General features: G+C 44.3%; 1 long non-coding RNA gene across 1 annotated transcript in view; it reads right to left on the bottom strand.

Moving 5' to 3' along the window:
* LOC134756539 (uncharacterized) overlaps positions 1-17,666 on the bottom strand; it is a 33,336-nt gene that overhangs the window by 11,953 nt on the left and 3,717 nt on the right. The window contains exons 3-11 of the long non-coding RNA XR_010129281.1: positions 16,463-16,678; positions 16,024-16,177; positions 15,514-15,579; positions 13,300-13,358; positions 11,692-12,211; positions 7,101-7,223; positions 5,111-5,227; positions 4,579-4,718; positions 874-1,068 (exon numbers count right to left, since the gene is read on the bottom strand). This is a non-coding gene — a long non-coding RNA (uncharacterized lncRNA). The remainder of the gene's footprint in view (positions 1-873; positions 1,069-4,578; positions 4,719-5,110; positions 5,228-7,100; positions 7,224-11,691; positions 12,212-13,299; positions 13,359-15,513; positions 15,580-16,023; positions 16,178-16,462; positions 16,679-17,666) is intronic.

Here is a 17,666-nt window from a genome sequence, read left to right on the forward strand (position 1 = left end):
GTGTATAAGCCTTCCCGGGTAAAGCCTGTCAATTTTTTAAAATAATGGAGACAGGGTCTCACCATACTGCCATACTGCCTCCTCCAACTCTTGGCCTCAAGCAATCCTCCTCTCTTAGCCTCCCAAAGTGCTAAGAGTATAGCTGGGAGGCACCCAAAACCCTGTCAATTTACATCAAGGGTAATGAGAATGTCCATTCACCATGACTCACAGTAATCTTACTTCTGGGGAGACAATTCAATCTAAACGAAAGGTCATCTGCACACAGACAGTAAAAATCTGGGAGTAACTGAAGACAGAGTTGGTAAGTGAAATAAGAAACAGTTCTAAGAAATTAAACCATGGTATCAATAGGCACCTGGTATAAAATGTCAGTTGATGTTAGCTGCTACTTTTTTGTTGTTTCGAGACACGGTCTCACTCTGTCACCCAGGCTGGAGTGCAAAGGCCTGATCATGACTCACTGCAGTCTCAGCCTCCCTGGGCTCAAGTGATCCTCCCACCTCAGCCTCCCAAGCAGCTGGGACTACAGGAACATGCCACCACACTAGGCTAATTCATGTTTTTTTCGGTAGGGATGGTGATTCCCCCTTTGTTTCCAAGGCCTATCACAAACTCTTGGCCTCAAGCCATCCTCATGCCTCAGCCTCCCAAAGTGTTGCGATTACCAGTGTGAGCCACCACACCTGGCCAGCTGCTACTTTTAGCAATATTATTATTATTATTCCACTCAATTAAAAATTATTATTTTCAAGGCTATGCAACAGTATGTATCCTACAGCGTAATTGTAAAAATATATACAGTTGCCGTCCCTCAGTATACAGAATTAGTTCCAGCCCCCCATCTCTGCATATACCAAAATCCATGCTTACTCATGTTTCGCTGTCACCCCTCTGGAATCCACGTATACGAAAATTCCAAATATTAGTTGGGCATAGTGGCAAGCACCTGTAGTCTCAGCCACGTGGGAGGTTGAGATGGGAGGATCGCTTCAGCCTGGAAGGTTGAGGCTGCAGTCAGCTGCGATAGCACTACTACCCTCCAGCCTTGGACAACAGAGGGAGAGCCTGTCTCAGAAAAAAAAAACAAAATAAAACAGGTTAGAAATTGTAATGAGGTCTGTTGGGCAAAATTCCATATAAGCAAAGTATAAATTAATAAAGCAAATCGTGATAAATTAGTACGACTGACTTTCTGGAGTTTCTGACAATAAAAGTAAGGAAAATGCAGAACACAAAGACAGAGAGTAAAAAGAGAAATTAGGAAAGCATTCTACATGTTTAATAGGAAGACACTGGCCATGTTCATGCAGCGGCACTATGTCGTGACATGACATACCTTGGAGAGAAGTTAACAGATGAGGAAGTTGATAAAAATCATCAGAGAAGCAAAATACTGGTAGCGACACTCAAGTAAACCACGAAATTTCCATAACTTATGTCAGCAAAGTGGGAATATTGTACAGTGTGTGTTGAAGTTCCTATACAACATTGTTTATCTGCCGTTTGTTTGTTTGTAAGGAATGTATATACTAAAAGTTCTTCTTGCTGTCAAAAGAATATGTGTGAATAAGTCATTTTAACTTATTCTTCTGTTTTTCTTTTATCTTCCTGCCATCATCCCACAGCCTTACTTTAGAAATTTTTTCTTTAGAAAATTGAACAAGTGCTCCTTGTGGTGGCACACACCTCTAGGATGGGAGGCAGGGGTGGAAGGGTCACTTGAGGCCATTAGTTTGACACCAGCCTGGCCAACAAAGTGAGACCCCATGTCTACAAAACAATTTAAAAATTAGCCAAGTATCGTCATGTATACCTACAGTCCTAGCTACTCAGGAGGCTCAGGTTGGAGTACCCTTAGCCCAGGAGTTCAAGGCTGCAGTGAGCTGTGATAGCACTACTGTACTCAAGCCTGGGTGACAGGGTGAGACCCCATCTCCTAAAATAAAAAACAAAGAAAAAAAATAGCTCAAGTAGCAAGTTGTATGTGGCTTAGTCTGAATATTTGTAAACTAGAAATTCTCAATCTTTTGGGGTCTAACATCCCTTTACCTTTTTTAACTTTATTGAAGATCTCTAAGACTATTTCTTTCTGTAGATAATTATATGAAAACTAGAAAATAAGACCCAAATTTTTAAATATTATTCATCACATATTAAAGCCATTACATGTTGATATAAGATTTTAAAAATATTTAATATTCATTACATATTAATAATAAAACCATTACATGTTGATATAATACTTTTTTTTCTTTGAGACAAAGTCTTGTTCTCTCGCCCAGGCTGGAGTGAAGTGGCTCAATCTCAGCTCATTGCAACCTCCGCCCCACAGGTTCAAGTGATTCTCCTACCTCAGCCTCCCATGTGGCTGGGATTACAGGCGTCCACTACCATGTCCAGCTAATTATTGTATTTTCTTAGTAGAGAAGGAGTTTCACCATGTTGGCAAGGCTGGTCTTGAACTCTTGACCTCAGGTGATCCACCCGCCTGGGTCTCCCTAAGTGCTGGGATTACAGGTGTGAGCCACCATGCCCACCCCGATTAATGTATGTTTTAAAACACTGATTAGTCAGGCAACAACACCGGGCAGGGGTCTCCTCATTCCCAGCGACGCAAACCCCACTGCACGGCTGAGGGGTTGCAAGGGCTGCAGAGCCAAAAGGCTCTGACTTGAGATATTATTTTACTTGTATTTTTATTTGTATTGTGAGACAGGTACTGCTCTGTCACCCAGACTGGAGTGCAGCTGTGCATTTACAGCTCGCTGCAGCCTCGAGCTCCTGGGCTCAAGCCATCTTCCTGCCTCAGCTCCCCAGTAGCTGGTAGTACAGTTGAGTGTCACCATGCCTGGTTATTTTTTAAATTTTTTTGTAGAGTGAGGGTTCTTGCTATGTTGCCCAAGCTGGCCTCAAACTCCTGGCCTCAAGAGATCTGCCCACTTCAGCCTCCTGAGTAGCTGAAACTACAAGTACACATCACCATGCCTAGCTACATTTATTTAATTTTGAAAAATATTTTTGTAAAGAGCAGATCTTGCTGTGTTGTCCAGGCTGGTCTTGAACACCTGCCCTTAAAAGATACTCGCACCTCTGCTTACCAAACAGCTGGGACTACAGGCATGAGCCATTGCAATGAGCCTGAAGAGATTTCTTTAATCTAGCATCCCATACTTGGTAGGATTGGGAAAGGCAGTAGTGTTTTTTAAAATTACTTAATAATTTCAGTAACAATCAAACTCAACCTTGACCCCTGCCTTCTCTCACACCCTATATCCAGTCTGTCAGGAAATCCTGTTGATTGTCTTCGACATCTACTAAAGATCCCCACCCAGCAACTCCCTGGCCTCCTCCCCTACTTCTCCCCTCAGACCATCTCTCAACACCACCACGACCCTGGTCAGGACCACCATCATGTCCTGCCTGGATGTTGGCAAAGCTTGGCCCCCATGCTTCTATCACATCTTCCCACAGTCTTTCTCAACTCAGCAGCCAGAGAATGCTTTTAAATCGGGAGACAGATCATGTCGCCTCTCTGCTCAGAACCCTCCTGCAGTTCCCATCTGAGTCAGAGTAAAAGCCAAAGCCCCACCAATAACCTCCCAGGGCTTATGTGATCTGTACTGATCCCCACCCAGCAACTCCCTGGCTCCCTCCCCTAATTCTCTTCCTCTCTCCATCTGCTCCATGGGCCTCCTTCCAGAGCCAGAGACACACCTCAGACAGTTTATTCTATTGTTTCTGCCTACAATCCTCTTCCCTCAGCACCTTGGCCACCTCCTTCCCTTCCTTCAAATCTTTACTCAATTTTCACTTAGGAGGCCACCCCTGACCATTCTATTTAACATTGCCATCTGTCCCCATGCCCACCATGCTCATTTCTTCTTTCTTTACTTTCTTCTTTCTTTTTTTCAAGATCTCACTGTCACCAAGGCTGGAGTGCAGTGGTGAAATCACAGCTCACTGCAGCCTTGACCACCTGGGCTCAAGTAATCTCACTTAATTTTTATTTGGTTTAAGAAAGTCTTGGTTGAGGGTGGTGGCTTATGCCTGTAATCTCAGCACTTTGGGAGGCTGAGAGAGGTATATTACTTGAGGCCAGGAGTTTGAGATCAGCCTGGGCAATATATTAAGACCCTGCCTCTACCAAAAAACAGAGTGAATGTGTGGAAGACAATTTTTCCACAGACTGGGAGTGAGGGAATAATTTCAGGATGATTCAAGTGCATTACATATATTGTGCACTTTATTTCTATTATTACTACATAGTAATATATAATGAAATGATTCTACAACTCACTATAACATAGACTCAGTGGGATCTCTGAGCTTGTTTTCCTGCAACTAGACTGTCCATCTGGGGTGATGGGAGACAGTAACAGAATATCAGGCATTAGATTCTCATAAGGAGTACACAACCTAGATCCCTCACATGCACACTTCACAACAGAGTTTGTGCTCCTATGAGAATCTAATGCTGCTGCTGATCTGACAGGACATGGAGCTCAGGTGGTCATGCAAGCGATGGGAGGGGCTAGAAACACAGATGAAGTTTCCCTTCACTCGCCTGCTGCTCACCTCCAGCTCTGTGGCCATGGTTGGAGACCGCTGCTCAAGTGCATTTGAAAGGATCCATCCCACGCCATTCTTCAGAGTCATCTTTACTGCTGCAGTGGTCAACTTGTAGCACCCCTAAGCTCGCAGGACATATGCTTCAACTGGCATTTCACAATCAACAGTATGTGGCAGCTTGAGTCATTGTGAGCTCAATTCCTGGAAATCACCAGCATCCCATATCCCATTAGCAAGGAGCTCAGCACTGCTCCTTGGATAACCAAACCTATTCCCAAATCCCATCTGTGTGCGTCTATCTCCTGGTACCCTTCCTAGCATCAATTCTGTATTTGTACGAGTCCAATCAGGAGACACAAACCACTCAAAAGTTTAAACTAGAATGAGCAAGATGGCTCACACCTGTAATCCCAGCTCTCTGGGATGCCAGGGTGGGTGGACTGCTTTGAGCTCAGGAGTTTGAGAACAGTCTGGGAAACACGGCGAAACCTCGTCTCTACAAAAAACACAAACATCAGCTGGGTGTGGTGGCACTTACCTGTAATCCCAGCTACTCGGGAGGCTGAGGCAGGAGAATTGCTTGAGCCTGGCAGGTGGAGGCTGCAGTGAGCAGAGGTTGTGCCACTGTACTCCAGCCTGGGTGACAGTGTGAGACCTGGTATCAAAAAGAAAAAACGTATATATATATATATATATATATATATATATATATATATATATGTAAATTTAATATAAAAAGTATTAATTTTGGCCAGGCAAAATGGCTCATGCCTGTAATCCCAGCACTTTGGGAGGCCAAGGCAGACAGATCACCTGAGGTCAGGAGTTCGAGACCAGCCTGACCAGCATAGAGAAACCCCATCTCTACTAAAAATACAAAATTAGCTGGGCATGGTGGCACATGCCTGCAATCCCAACTACTCGGGAGGCTGAGGCAGGAGAATCGCTTGAACCCGGCAGGTGGAGGTTGTGCTGAGCCGAGATAGCGCCATTGCACTCCAGCCTGGGCAACAAGAGTGAAACTCCATCTCAAAAAAAAAAAAAGGTATTAATTTTTACAGAGGATCAGCACAATGAGGGACACACTAGCACAAAGTAAAGACAACTCTAGAGAATACGGAACTAGCAGAGGCCAGGCATTGTGGCTCATGCCTGTAATCCCAGCAATTTGGGAAACCTAGGCAGGAGGATCGCTTGAGGCCAGGAGTTGGAGACCAATCAGTGCTAAATAGTGAGACTCTGTGTCTACCAAAAAAAGAGACATTAGCCAGGTGTGGTGGTGGTGCACACCTGTAGTTCCAGCTACTTGGGAGTCTGGGGTGGGAGAAATCCCTTGAGCCTGGGAAGTCTACACTACAGTGAGCCAAGATTGTGCCACTGCACTCCAGCCTGGGCGACAGAGTGAGACCCTGTCTTAGAAAGACAAAAGAAAAGAAAGTGTTAATCCCCCTATGGGAATCTCCTCTTCTCCTGCCCTCTCTGGAACCTCACTTGTCGGTTCTTCCTCCCACTTTCCTGTATCTTTAACCTATCCCCCACTTTTAGCTCCTTCCCATCATCATTTAAATTACTCAAACTTCTTCTGTTTTAAAAACCTCTCCCTAAACTCAGGGAGAGGTCTCCTGCACACCCATTGAGCCATCTGCTCTCCCTGGTGCCTTCTCCATAGCAGCCTGAGCCATGTCTCTAATCCATGAATCTCATCATGTTACTCCCCCATTTACATCACTTCTCCTTGCCTCAGGGATTAAGTCCAAACTCCTTAACAGCCCCTGCTCTGCCCTGCCTTGCAAGGCAGCCTCACTGCTTGCCTCTCTCCATTTCATCTGCTATGGAGTCCAACTGAGCCTCATCTGCCCCTTGAACACACACTCTTTCTCCTCTGGGAGTCTCTGAAGTGGGTAATATCCTCTGCTTATAATATGCTTCCCCTTAAACCTCTACTCTCTTCCTAGCTAGCTTCGACTCCTCTGTCACTTGTCTGCTTTGGCATCACCTCCTCATAGAGGACTTCTTTGGCTCCCGAGATTCTCAGGAGCATGGCAGGTGAAGTGCTCCTCCCATGAATGGATAGAGATTAGGGAGTGTGTGTTATTCATGCTTAATTCACCAGTGCTTAGCTGAGTACCTGGCATAAAATAGTTACTGTGGTGGCCAAAGTAATAACCCCCACCACCACCAATTGCTCATGTCCTATGTTACACAGCACAATTACATAGGAAGGGGGAATTAAGAGTGCAGATAAAATTAATGTTGCTCATCAGCTGACCTTAAAACAAGATTATCCTGGAGTATCTAGGAGAGCCCATGTAATTACAAGCATTCTTTAAAACTGGAAGAGGGAGGCAGAAGGTTAAGAACCAGAGGCAGTGGGCACAATGGCTCATGCCTGTAATACCAATACTTTGGGAGGCCAGGGCAGGAAAATCCCTTGAGTGCAGGAGTTCAAGGTCAGCCGTGGCAACATACTGAGGTCCCATCTCTACAACAAAATAAAAACAAAATTCACTGAGTGTCACGATGCTTACCTGTAGTCCCAGCTATGGGAAGGCTGACATGGTAGGATTGCTTGAGCCTGGGAGTTTGAGGCTATAATGAGCCATGATAGGAGCACTGAACTCCATCCTGAGTGACAAGGCAAGGTCCTGTTTCTGAAGAAAAAAAGGACATTGGAATCAGGGTCCTCTCCATCCTGAGGTGTCTACAAGGCATCTCTCTCTGCAAATGAGTAAACATCACCCTCCAACTCCTTACAGAGTGGAGCAACAGGAAAACTCCTTCACCTCATTTCTGTGCTGCTTGGGAGGCCTGGACAGCCCAATAACCAGCTCCTTGCTGATGAAGCAATCAGGAAATGGCTCGAGTTGAGCTAAGGAGAATTTGGGTCCTTCTTTTGGTTCTCAGTAGGCAGGGTAGGGGCCAGGCATGGTGGCTCATACCTGTAATTCTTGCACTGTGGGGGGCCAAGGTGAGAGGATTGCTTGAGGCCAGGAGCTCAAGACCAGCCTGGACAACATAGCAAGACCTGGGTGGCATACGCCTGTGGTCCCTACTACTTGGTAGGATGAGGTGGGAGGATTGATCACTTGATCCCAGGAGTTTCAGGCTGCAGTGAGCCATGATCACACCACTGCACTTCAGCCTGGGTGACAGAGCCAGACCATGTCACAAAAAGTTAGAAAGAAAAAAAAAGAGAGAGAGAGAGAGAGACTATACACAGGCACCACCACATTTGGCTAATTTTTAAATATTCTGTAGAGACAAGGTCTTGCTATGTTGCCCAGGCTAGTCTAAAACTCCTGGCATCAGGCTGGGCATGGTGGCTCATGCTTGTAATCCCAGCACTTTGGGAAGCTAAGGCAGGCAAATCACCTGAAGTCTGGAGTTCGAGACCAGCCTGGCCAGCATGGTGAAACTCTGACTCTATCAAAAATACAAAAATTAGCTGGGCAGTAGTGGCATGTACCTGTAGTCTCACCTACTCGGGAGGCTGAGGCAGGAGAATCACTTGAACCTGGGAGGTGGAGGTTGCAGTGGACCCCATCACTGCACTCCACCCTGGGTAACAGAGCAAGACTCTGTCAAAAACAACAACAACAATAACAAAAACAAAACAACAACAACAACAAAAAAAAACTCCTGGCATCTAGACATCTTCCTGTCTTAGCCTCCCAATGCCCTGGGATTATACTGTTTCCTATAATTGAAGACACTTGTTCTTATACTGCTTTAAGGTATAAAGGAAAAAAAAAAAACAGACAATGGCAAATGTTGGTGAAGGCCGGGCATGGTGGCAGCCTGTAATTCCAGAACTTAGGGAGGCTGATGAACTTAGGTAGAACCTTGTTTACTAGAGTATTAGGCATGGGTTTGGGCAACTATTCTAACCAGAGAAACTGGCTTCAGTGAGAGCAAGTTGGCAATCCAAGGTATAGCATGCATAGGGCTGGCAAAATTCAGGGTGACTGAAGCAAAAGCTTCAGAACCAGAAAGACCACATCTGGGGGTAGAGCACAAAACTCTCCAGAGATGAATCTTTGTAAGAGTGAGGCAGAACTATATAGCAGTTTTAGGAGATCTATTGGTGCCCAACAAGAGCTCCAAATGGACTATATGCAGGGATGCAGGCTGTAGTCTCAGGAGAGGAGGTTCACAAAAGTCATTCAGTCCAAGACCTCAAACTGTGTTCTCTACTAAAAGGAATCAAGGTTCCCTAGAGAAATGGCTGACTCCATGTATGGTGCAGTATATTGATCCTGGAACATCTTTTTTGCCAGAAAGCAAGGAAGCCATCAAAGTCCAACAGGATCACGTCAAAAAGACATGAAAGTCAACTTGAAGAGATAATTATTAACCTAGATGAGACAATGTAAGCATCCAAAACAATAAAGACTGCAATGGCCTGAAATACATAAAATGCAAACAATAATCTATGAGTTCATAATGGTATTCAGAAAAAAAAACTACTGGTCACTAGAGGGAAGGTTACTAGGTCACTAACTTACTACTCTGAAAAGTGACTTAAGATGAGAGGTAGGGTGGAGAATTAGCTATTTATTCAGTCTTTCCTGTACAAACATAAATTTTTAGGGAGATTGAAGCAGACGAAACAAATCTGGAAAAATGGAGGTAACTGCTTAACCTGTGGGTTGAGTGCATGGAGGTTCAACATATTTCTTTTGTGTATATTTGAACCCCCTACAAAAAAACCACAAGACAGAATGTGAGCCAAGCAGCTTAGGGTTTAGGCAAGGCTTCTGCCTACAAGAGACACCAGGATATGAGGGGTAGTTTTAGCCCTAATGGGCTGAGCCAACTGGAGGTATATAGGGAAGTGCTAAATTGCAGAGGTATCATGTTGCCCAGCACTTGATCAAATCCTAGATCCTAGGTCTGCTTGGTAGCATGCTTCCTATGTAGTGGATCTGAGGCTACCTATAGAACTTCCTTTGCAGTCATAATTCGCTCAGAAACTACAAAAGTGCTTGCTCTTGAAAATGGAGTCTTTGTCCATTTCATGCTTCTATAAAAGAATACCACAGACTGCATAATTTATAAAAAGGAAAAAAGGAAGGAAAGAAAAAAGGAAGGAAGGAGGGAAGGAGGGAAAAAGGGAAGGAGGGAAGGAAAGGAAGGAAGGGAAAGAGAGAAAGAGGGAAGGAGGAAGGGAGGGAAGGAGGGAGGGAGGGAGAGAGAGACAGAGGAAGGGGAACGGAAGAAAAGGGAGGAGAAGGGAAAGGAGGAAGAAAAGGAAAGGAAAGGAATAAATTTTATTTCTTAACAGTTCTGGATGTTAGGAAGTCCAAGGTTGAGGGGCCTGCATCTGGTAAGGGTCTTCTTGCTGCATCATCCCACTACAGAAGACAGAAGGCAGAAGGAAAAGAGAGTGCAAGAAAGCAAGAGGGCAAAAGGGGCTGAACTCTGTTTTATAATAAGCCCATTCTGTGATTACTAATCTATTACCACAATAACATTAACTCATTCATAAAGGCTATTTTATTAGGCCCCACATCCCAACTGTTGCATTGAGGATTGAGTTTCCAGCACATAAACTTTGGGGGACACATTTAAACCATAGCAGAGCACTTAGGTTAATTCAACTAAGAGGAGCTGGGAAAATCAAAGGCATGAGAAAGACAGCAAAAGCTAGCAGAGAGAAATGCATAGGTTAAGGAAAAAAGTCACAGTGAATCCTGTAGTGCAGGCTACTTTATCAAAAGCACCTAAAAAAGATCTCATTAACTCCCCCAGCTCACCTCCACCCACATCTAAAGAGCCACACACAGCACCACCAAAGGCAGCACAATGAGAACAGCATTCTCCTCAACAGACAAGCTGGGAGTATCTAGACACCTGACCTCAATAGCTCCAGAACAGTCCTAAAACATTTCCTCCCTAACCACCACTCAAGTCACCAGCTTGGAAAGTATTAAGAAAATCCAAATCCTGACACACCACTATGAAACAACTTAAAACAGCAAAGAACAACCCATTTAAACAGCAATGCCAGCTGTTGGGAAAAAAAGGAACAATGAGTAGAGGAGAAACAGACCTCTCAGGGTCCACCAAGACCCAGTCTCTCAGCTTCAGCACTTTTAAATGCAGAATCCACACCCCTCTGGGGCCTGTGGAGCTCCACAAGGCATGTCATCCTCAAAGATAAATGAGCAGGCAAGCTGGCTAGAAAACCACTAAGGGTATTATTCTTTAAAGAATCTTTATAGGGTCAAAGAGGAATGGGTCTTAACTGGCTATGTGAACTCCCCACAGATTCTGAGGATGATGTCAGTATCCCTTTCCAGATGTGTTTAACACTTTGCAGTCACTTGTATTCCTGCCACTGAGTGCCAGTGCTTTGCTAATTTGAACTGATTCCAGCTCACGCTGACCCCAGCTCCCTGGATGTTACCATTAGCCAAGACTGTCACCCATACTGTACCCTTTCAATGAGTCCTAAAAACAGCTCTTCACCTACTCTTCCAAGACAAGTAAAAATGTCTGCCAAAGAAACGGGGAAAATAGATTCAGAGAGTGAAAACAATTAATATACTAACAAGAGAGCAAAAAGCAAAGGGGGAGGAGAAACTAGGAAAATCATAGATGGGCTCTCACCTATTTCCAAAGCTGGGCTAATGTCCTTTTGCTTGTGTCTGAATAAGGCACCAATTTTAAGCTGCTAATGAAAAAAAAGAAAAAGAGAAAGAAGCAGGCCCAGGCTGGGCACAGTGGCTCATGCCTGTAATCCCAGAACTTTGGGAGGCCGAGGCGGGTGGATCACCCAAGGTCAGGAGTTCTAGACCAGCCTGGTCAACATGGTGAAACACCATCTCTACTAAAAATACAAAAAATTAGCCAGGCATGGTGGCGCATGCCTGTAAATACAGCTACTAAGGAGGCTGAGGCAGGAGAATTGCTTGAACCTGGAAGGCAGAGAATGTGGTGACCTGAGATCACATCATTGCCCTCAAGCACGGCAATGAGAACAAAATTCGGTAAAAAAAAAACAAAACAAAACAAAACCACCATAAAATAACTCAGACTTAATTAAATACAACCCTAGTGGTGAATGACTAAAGATGGATTACTCATAACAGTCCAATAAGAATCCAGGAATCTTACCTTTTAATAACAAAAAAATCCTTTTCTTCGAAAGTAACATCCTCTCAAGGCCAGGAATTCCATTAGTAGAAAGCCTTCCTAAAAAACAAAATTCCTGGCCAGACATGGGTTCACGTCTGTAATCTCAGCACTCTGGGAGGCCGAGGCGGGAAGATCACTTGATGTCAGGAGTCGAGGCAGGAAGATCACTTGATGTCAGGAGTTCGAGACTGGCCCCGCCAACATGGTGAAACCCCATCTCCACTAAAAATACAAAAATTAGCCTGGTGTGGGGGTGGGCACCTGTAATCCCAGCAACTTGGGAGGCTAAGGCAGGAGAATTTCTTGAACCCAGGAGGCAGAGGTTGCAGTGACCAGCAAGGTTGCGCCATTGCACCCCAGCCTGGGCGATAAGAGTGAAAACTCCATCTCAAAAAAAAAAAAAATCCTTTGGGAAGGCCTTCTACATAAAAATCTTCAACATGAGACTGGAAGAAAGGGTATGGGATCATCACCGGACCTTTGGCTTTTACAGCTCGAGCTATAAGAACAAAAAGAAAAAGGGATATCATTTAAACACAGTATGTAGAAAAGAATAACTATTGAATCTGTACTGGTCTTTAACTTTTACACTTTGATCTTTAATTCTGTTATTGTGATTGAGTCCAAAGAAAAATAGTATGAGTAAAATAAAAAGAACACCAAAAATGCGAATATTCTGTTTACCAAAGTCTGTAGTGAAATATCCCATTAAATCCAAGTGCAGTGACACACCCATAATCCCAAGCACTTTGGGAGGCTGAGGCAGGTGAATCTCCTGAAGTCAGGAGTTCAAGGCCAGCCTGGTCAACATGGTGAAACCCCAACTCCACTACAAATACAAAAATTAGGCAGGCGTGGTGGCAGAGGCCTGTAATCCCAGCTACTTAGGAGGCTGAGGCAGGGAGAATTGCTTGAACCCAGGAGGTGAGCTTGCCATGAGCTGAGATCATACCACTGCACTCCAGCGTGGGTGACAGAACAAAACTTCAACCTCCAAAAAAAAAAAAAAAAAACAGCTAGCAGGTGACATTTGCTATGGGGAGACTAGGGATATGATCTTGCTGCAATCCTTCCATTTTAGTAAATCTAAACAGTGTGAATCCATTCTGTTTCGTCCCCACTCCACTCCAGAGCCAAAACAAGAAAATCAATTATATTTCTAGTTCTTTAAAAACATATCTAACTAAATCATCTAATTAAAAGATAATATGCATGGTTCCATACTCTAAAAGAAAACTTATGTCCTGCATATCATGGACATTTGATGAATGCTTATTCAGTTGACTGGTGTAGACTTCAATAATAACCTGTTCAATGCATTATGCCAGATGAATCTTGCATCTCAAAAGTAGAACAAATATTGTTCGTTCAGTTTTGTCTACCCATAAATGCAATATTTACTAATAAAAAGAAAATGAGTTTATTGTTCTAGAGAGTATGAGAATTTTGACAACATGAATTCTCCTGTCCTAGGACATAATTAATACTTAGAGGCATACTATTTCATGTGGAAGCTACCATTAAATCAATGTTAAGTGTTAATTACCTCACATAATCTTCTAATCTGACGTAAGACTGAAGACGTACCTCACAAAGCTGATTTATCAAGTTGTAAATCTTCACCTGTTGAATTCATAAGTTCATGTCTGAAAGGTGAGAATAAATACTTAATATTCACTAGGCAATATTCAGCAAAGTAATATCCACTAGTACATATTTAATATTTCATCATGAACTGCAGGTGTGAAGAGAAAAGACAGGCTGGGCACATTGGCTCACACCTGTAATCCCAGCAGTTTGGGAGGCCAAGGCAGGCAGATCATGAGGTCAGGAGTTCGAGACCAGCCTGGCCAACATGGTAAAACCACGTCTGTACTAAAAGTACAATAATTAGCTGGGCATGGTGGCAGGCACCTGTAATCCCAGCTACTCGGGAGGCTGAGGCAGGAGAATTGCCTGAACCCAGGAGGTGGAGGTTGCAGAAACCATTATCACGCCACTGCATTCCAGCCTGGGCAAGAGAGCAAGATTCTGTCTCAATCAATCAATCAATAAAAATATAAGGAGGAAGCATTTACTGTGTATTTATATGTCTGGTATTATGTGAAGCACTTCACTATCTTATCAAATCTTCGGGACAGATCTTCAGTTCTCATGACCACAAAAGAGGATACTAAAGCTCAGACAGGAGAAGAGACGTGGCCAGCCTGTGTCCCCAGGGCCTATGGTCTTACCACTAGGTTACAGTGTTTCCAGATATCACATGTTGTGAGATTTTTACTTTAAAATGAACCAAAAAAAAACCAAAGGTGAAAAAGGCATAAGCTATTAAAAAGTGGGAGAAACACTAAGAGAACCTTAAGCATGTAACTAAAAATATTATGGAAATGTCATTCAATTCATTAGCAAACTTAGTGCTAGGTTTTCATTGAGGAGTAGGTTATATTACTCATAATGAAGAAAAATGTTCATTTTAAGTACATTAACATAAATACCATCAATATTGTTTATCATGTTTAAATGTTCACTTAAAGCAATGCAGTTAAAATTCTGCATATCATACAATTTTATAGTTTGCTAGTAGGTTACAAGTAAATAGTCACCCAAATAAAAACATCATGTTTTCCACTGGTTGTTGCTCTTTTTAGGTGAGCATTTGATGTATACCAACAGAGAGAGGATAATAACAAATCGCCAATTTCTTTCATCACTATATAAAGGTGGCTTCAGGATAGAATACTATCAGGGCAATGATGAATTTGAAATCTAACATCAATTCAGTGATGCATCAAGATAAAAGTAGAGACAATAGGGGCACCTTGGTGAGTACTGAACATTTTATTTATTTATTTATTTTGAGATGGAGTTTTGCTCTTTTTGCCCAGGCTAGAGTGCAATGGTGCAACCTCGGCTCACCACAACCTCTGCCTCCTGGGTTCAAGCGATTCTCCTGCCTTGGCCTCCCGAATAGCTGGGATTACAGACATGCACCACTACACCCATCTAATTTTGTATTTTTAGTAGAGATGGGGTTTCTCCATGTTGGTCAGGCTGGTCTCGAACTCCCGACCTAGATATCTGCCTGCCTTGGCCTCCCAAAGTGCTGGGATTACAGGTGTGAGCCACCGCACCCAGATGAATTCCAAATTTAACAAAGCAGACTAAGAGAAACAATTCATTTAAAAAAATAATATTTGGCCAGGCATGGCGGTTCACACCTGTAATCCCAGCACTTTGGGAGGCTGAGGTGAGTGAATCAGGACGTCAGCAGTTCAAGACCAGCCTAGCCAAGATCATGAAACCCCATCTCTACTAAAAATACAAAAATCAGCCAGGCGTGGTGGCTGGTGCCTGTAATCCTAGCTGCTCGGGAGGCTGAGGCAGAGAACTGCTTGAACCCGGGAGGCGGAGGTTGCAGTGAGCCGAGATCATGCCACTGCACTCCAGCCTGGGCGACAGAGTGAGGCTCTGTCTCAAAAATAATAAATAAATAATTCAATGAAATCCCTAAGATCCAGGGCTTTGCAATAAATATGTAAATAAATTTCCAATCTCCATACTGAAAGTTTCAAAGAAATGCTAACTAATAACTAAAGAAATACAACTTTTCCTCAGCTTTGCAGCAATCTAGAAACAAAGTGTGTAGACACTACAAAGCACCTTACAAGGAGAAACGTGTAAGGATGGCATAACTCGCCGGCAGCCCTGGGCTTGTCCACGGTACCCCCATGATGAACAGTAACTCCACTGTGTAAACGCCCATGAACATAAGATTACAGGACTTTTCCAGTTTAGACATACCATATTTTCTTTCAGACAATTCTTCAATTTGTTTATGTAGATCAGCGATACGATGATTCCATTTCTCTGAAAATCAAGCAAAAGTTGCTTCTCAATAATACGTCCCTATGTCAGAGCAGCACTAACGTATAATGACTGATTTCATATATTTTACATTCTAACAGTCCATATCATTTTATTGCTTTCAAGAAAAAATTTCCCCTTTTTGGTGGTTCTTAGAATTGGTTTAATGGGAGACTATTAGAGAAGCTGAAAAGCAGGAGGGCAGAAAAGTTCAATCAAACTAAACACAATAACAGGCAGGTCACAATGAGGTGGTCTCCAGGGGTCTTTTAGTAAACTTCCTAAAACGTGTCTCAGCTGTGTGAAATAAGACTTTACAGCAGCCAGGTGCAGTGGTGCAGGCCTGTAATCCCAGCACTTTGGCAGCAGAGGCAGGCAGATCGCTTTGACCTCAGGGCAACATAGCCAAAACCCCCCTCCCTAGCCCCACCCCCACCCCGTCCCTACCAAAAATACAAAACAGCAGGGCATGGTGGCGGGCACCTGTAGTCCCAGCTACTCAGGAGGCTGAGGCAGGAGAATCACCTGAACCCAGGAGGCAGACATTGCAGTGAGCCAAGATCACACCACTGCTAGCCTGGATGACAGAGCAAGACTCCACCTAAAAAAAAACAAAAACAAAAACACAAGATTAAGAGGGACCCCCGACCTTACAGATACAAGTTTAAGAGGGACCCCTAAGCAAAAAATGCCAACCCTTTTTCTCCCAATCATTGAAACACCAGGAGGGTGTAACAGTTTTGCAGCCTAGCTGTAGCAGGCTGATACCCCCAAGATGCCCATATCCTAATCCCGGGAACTGGTGAACATGACCTTATATGGCAAAAGGGGCTTTGCAGATATAATGAAGTTAAGGGTCTTTGGCTTTTGGGGTTGATGTACTCACTCGGATCCTTGCAAGAGCAGAGCAGGTGATGGAGAGGGTGGGAGGTGTAGTGACAGAAGCAGGAAACTCCAGTCATTCGAGACGGGCAGCACAAGCTGAGGAGTGCAGGCCACCTCTACGGCCAGGAAACGGATTCTCCTGCAGAGCCTCGGAAGCCACCGACCCTGCTCCCACCTTGACTCAGTAGGACTTACTGTAGAATTCTGGCCTTCAGACCTGTAAGGGAATACATTTTGGTTGTTTTAAGTCACTAAGTGTGTGGTAATTTGTTGCAGCAGCCACAGGAAACTAGTATAGTAGTGAAGCCTCAAAACCCCCCTGAAGGGGCTGGGCTCAGTGGCTCATGCCTGTAATCCCAGCACTTTGGGAGGCCGAGGTGGGTGGATCACTTGAGGTCAGGAGTTCGAGACCAGCCCAGCCAACATGGTGAAATGCCATCTATACAAAAAATACAAAAACTAGCCGGGCATGGTGGCACATGCCTGTAATCTCAGCTACTCAGGAGGCTGAGACAGGAGAATTGTTTGAACCCAGGGGGGCGGAGGTTGCAGTGAACTGAGATTCCACCACTGCACTCCAGCCTGGGTGACAGAGCGACGCTCCATCTCGAAAACAAAACAAAACAAAAAAACCCCACCTGAAGGTTTCCAGTTCTGCCAGCAGTCTCCCACCCAACCCCCAGAAGCAGACATTCCATTGCTGTGGGCCATGGACAGGCAGAAGGAAGCACCTTCTCATGGCAGAGGCCTACCCAGGAGAAACCCAAGGGAAGGCACTGCTGGGCTGGCCCCTCTCTGCCAAGGCCATATTCTTTTTTGTTTGAGGCCAGTTTCACTCTGTCTCCCAGACTGGAGTGCAGGGGCACAATCTCGGCTCACTTCGACCTCTGCCTCCCCAGTTCAAGTGATTCTCCTGCCTCAGTCTCCTGAGTAGCTGGGATTACAGGAGTGTAGCATGCCTAGCTAATTTTTGTATTTCTAGTAGAGATGCGGTTTTGCCATGTTGCCCAGGCTGGACTCGAACTCCTTGCCTCAAGTAGTCCACCTGTCTCAGCCCCGCAAAGTGCTGGTATTACAGGAGTGAGCCACTGCACGCAGCATTTGCCAAGACCTTTGATGGCAGGCTTTTTCCAGGTGATCAGTCCTTGTCTGGTCTGGCTCTGCCCCACTCTCCTTCTCACCTAGTTGGAATCCCTAGCTACTTT

This window comes from Gorilla gorilla, chromosome 10 (assembly GCF_029281585.2).
Source record: "Gorilla gorilla gorilla isolate KB3781 chromosome 10, NHGRI_mGorGor1-v2.1_pri, whole genome shotgun sequence".
NCBI classification, from domain to species: Eukaryota; Metazoa; Chordata; class Mammalia; order Primates; family Hominidae; genus Gorilla; species Gorilla gorilla.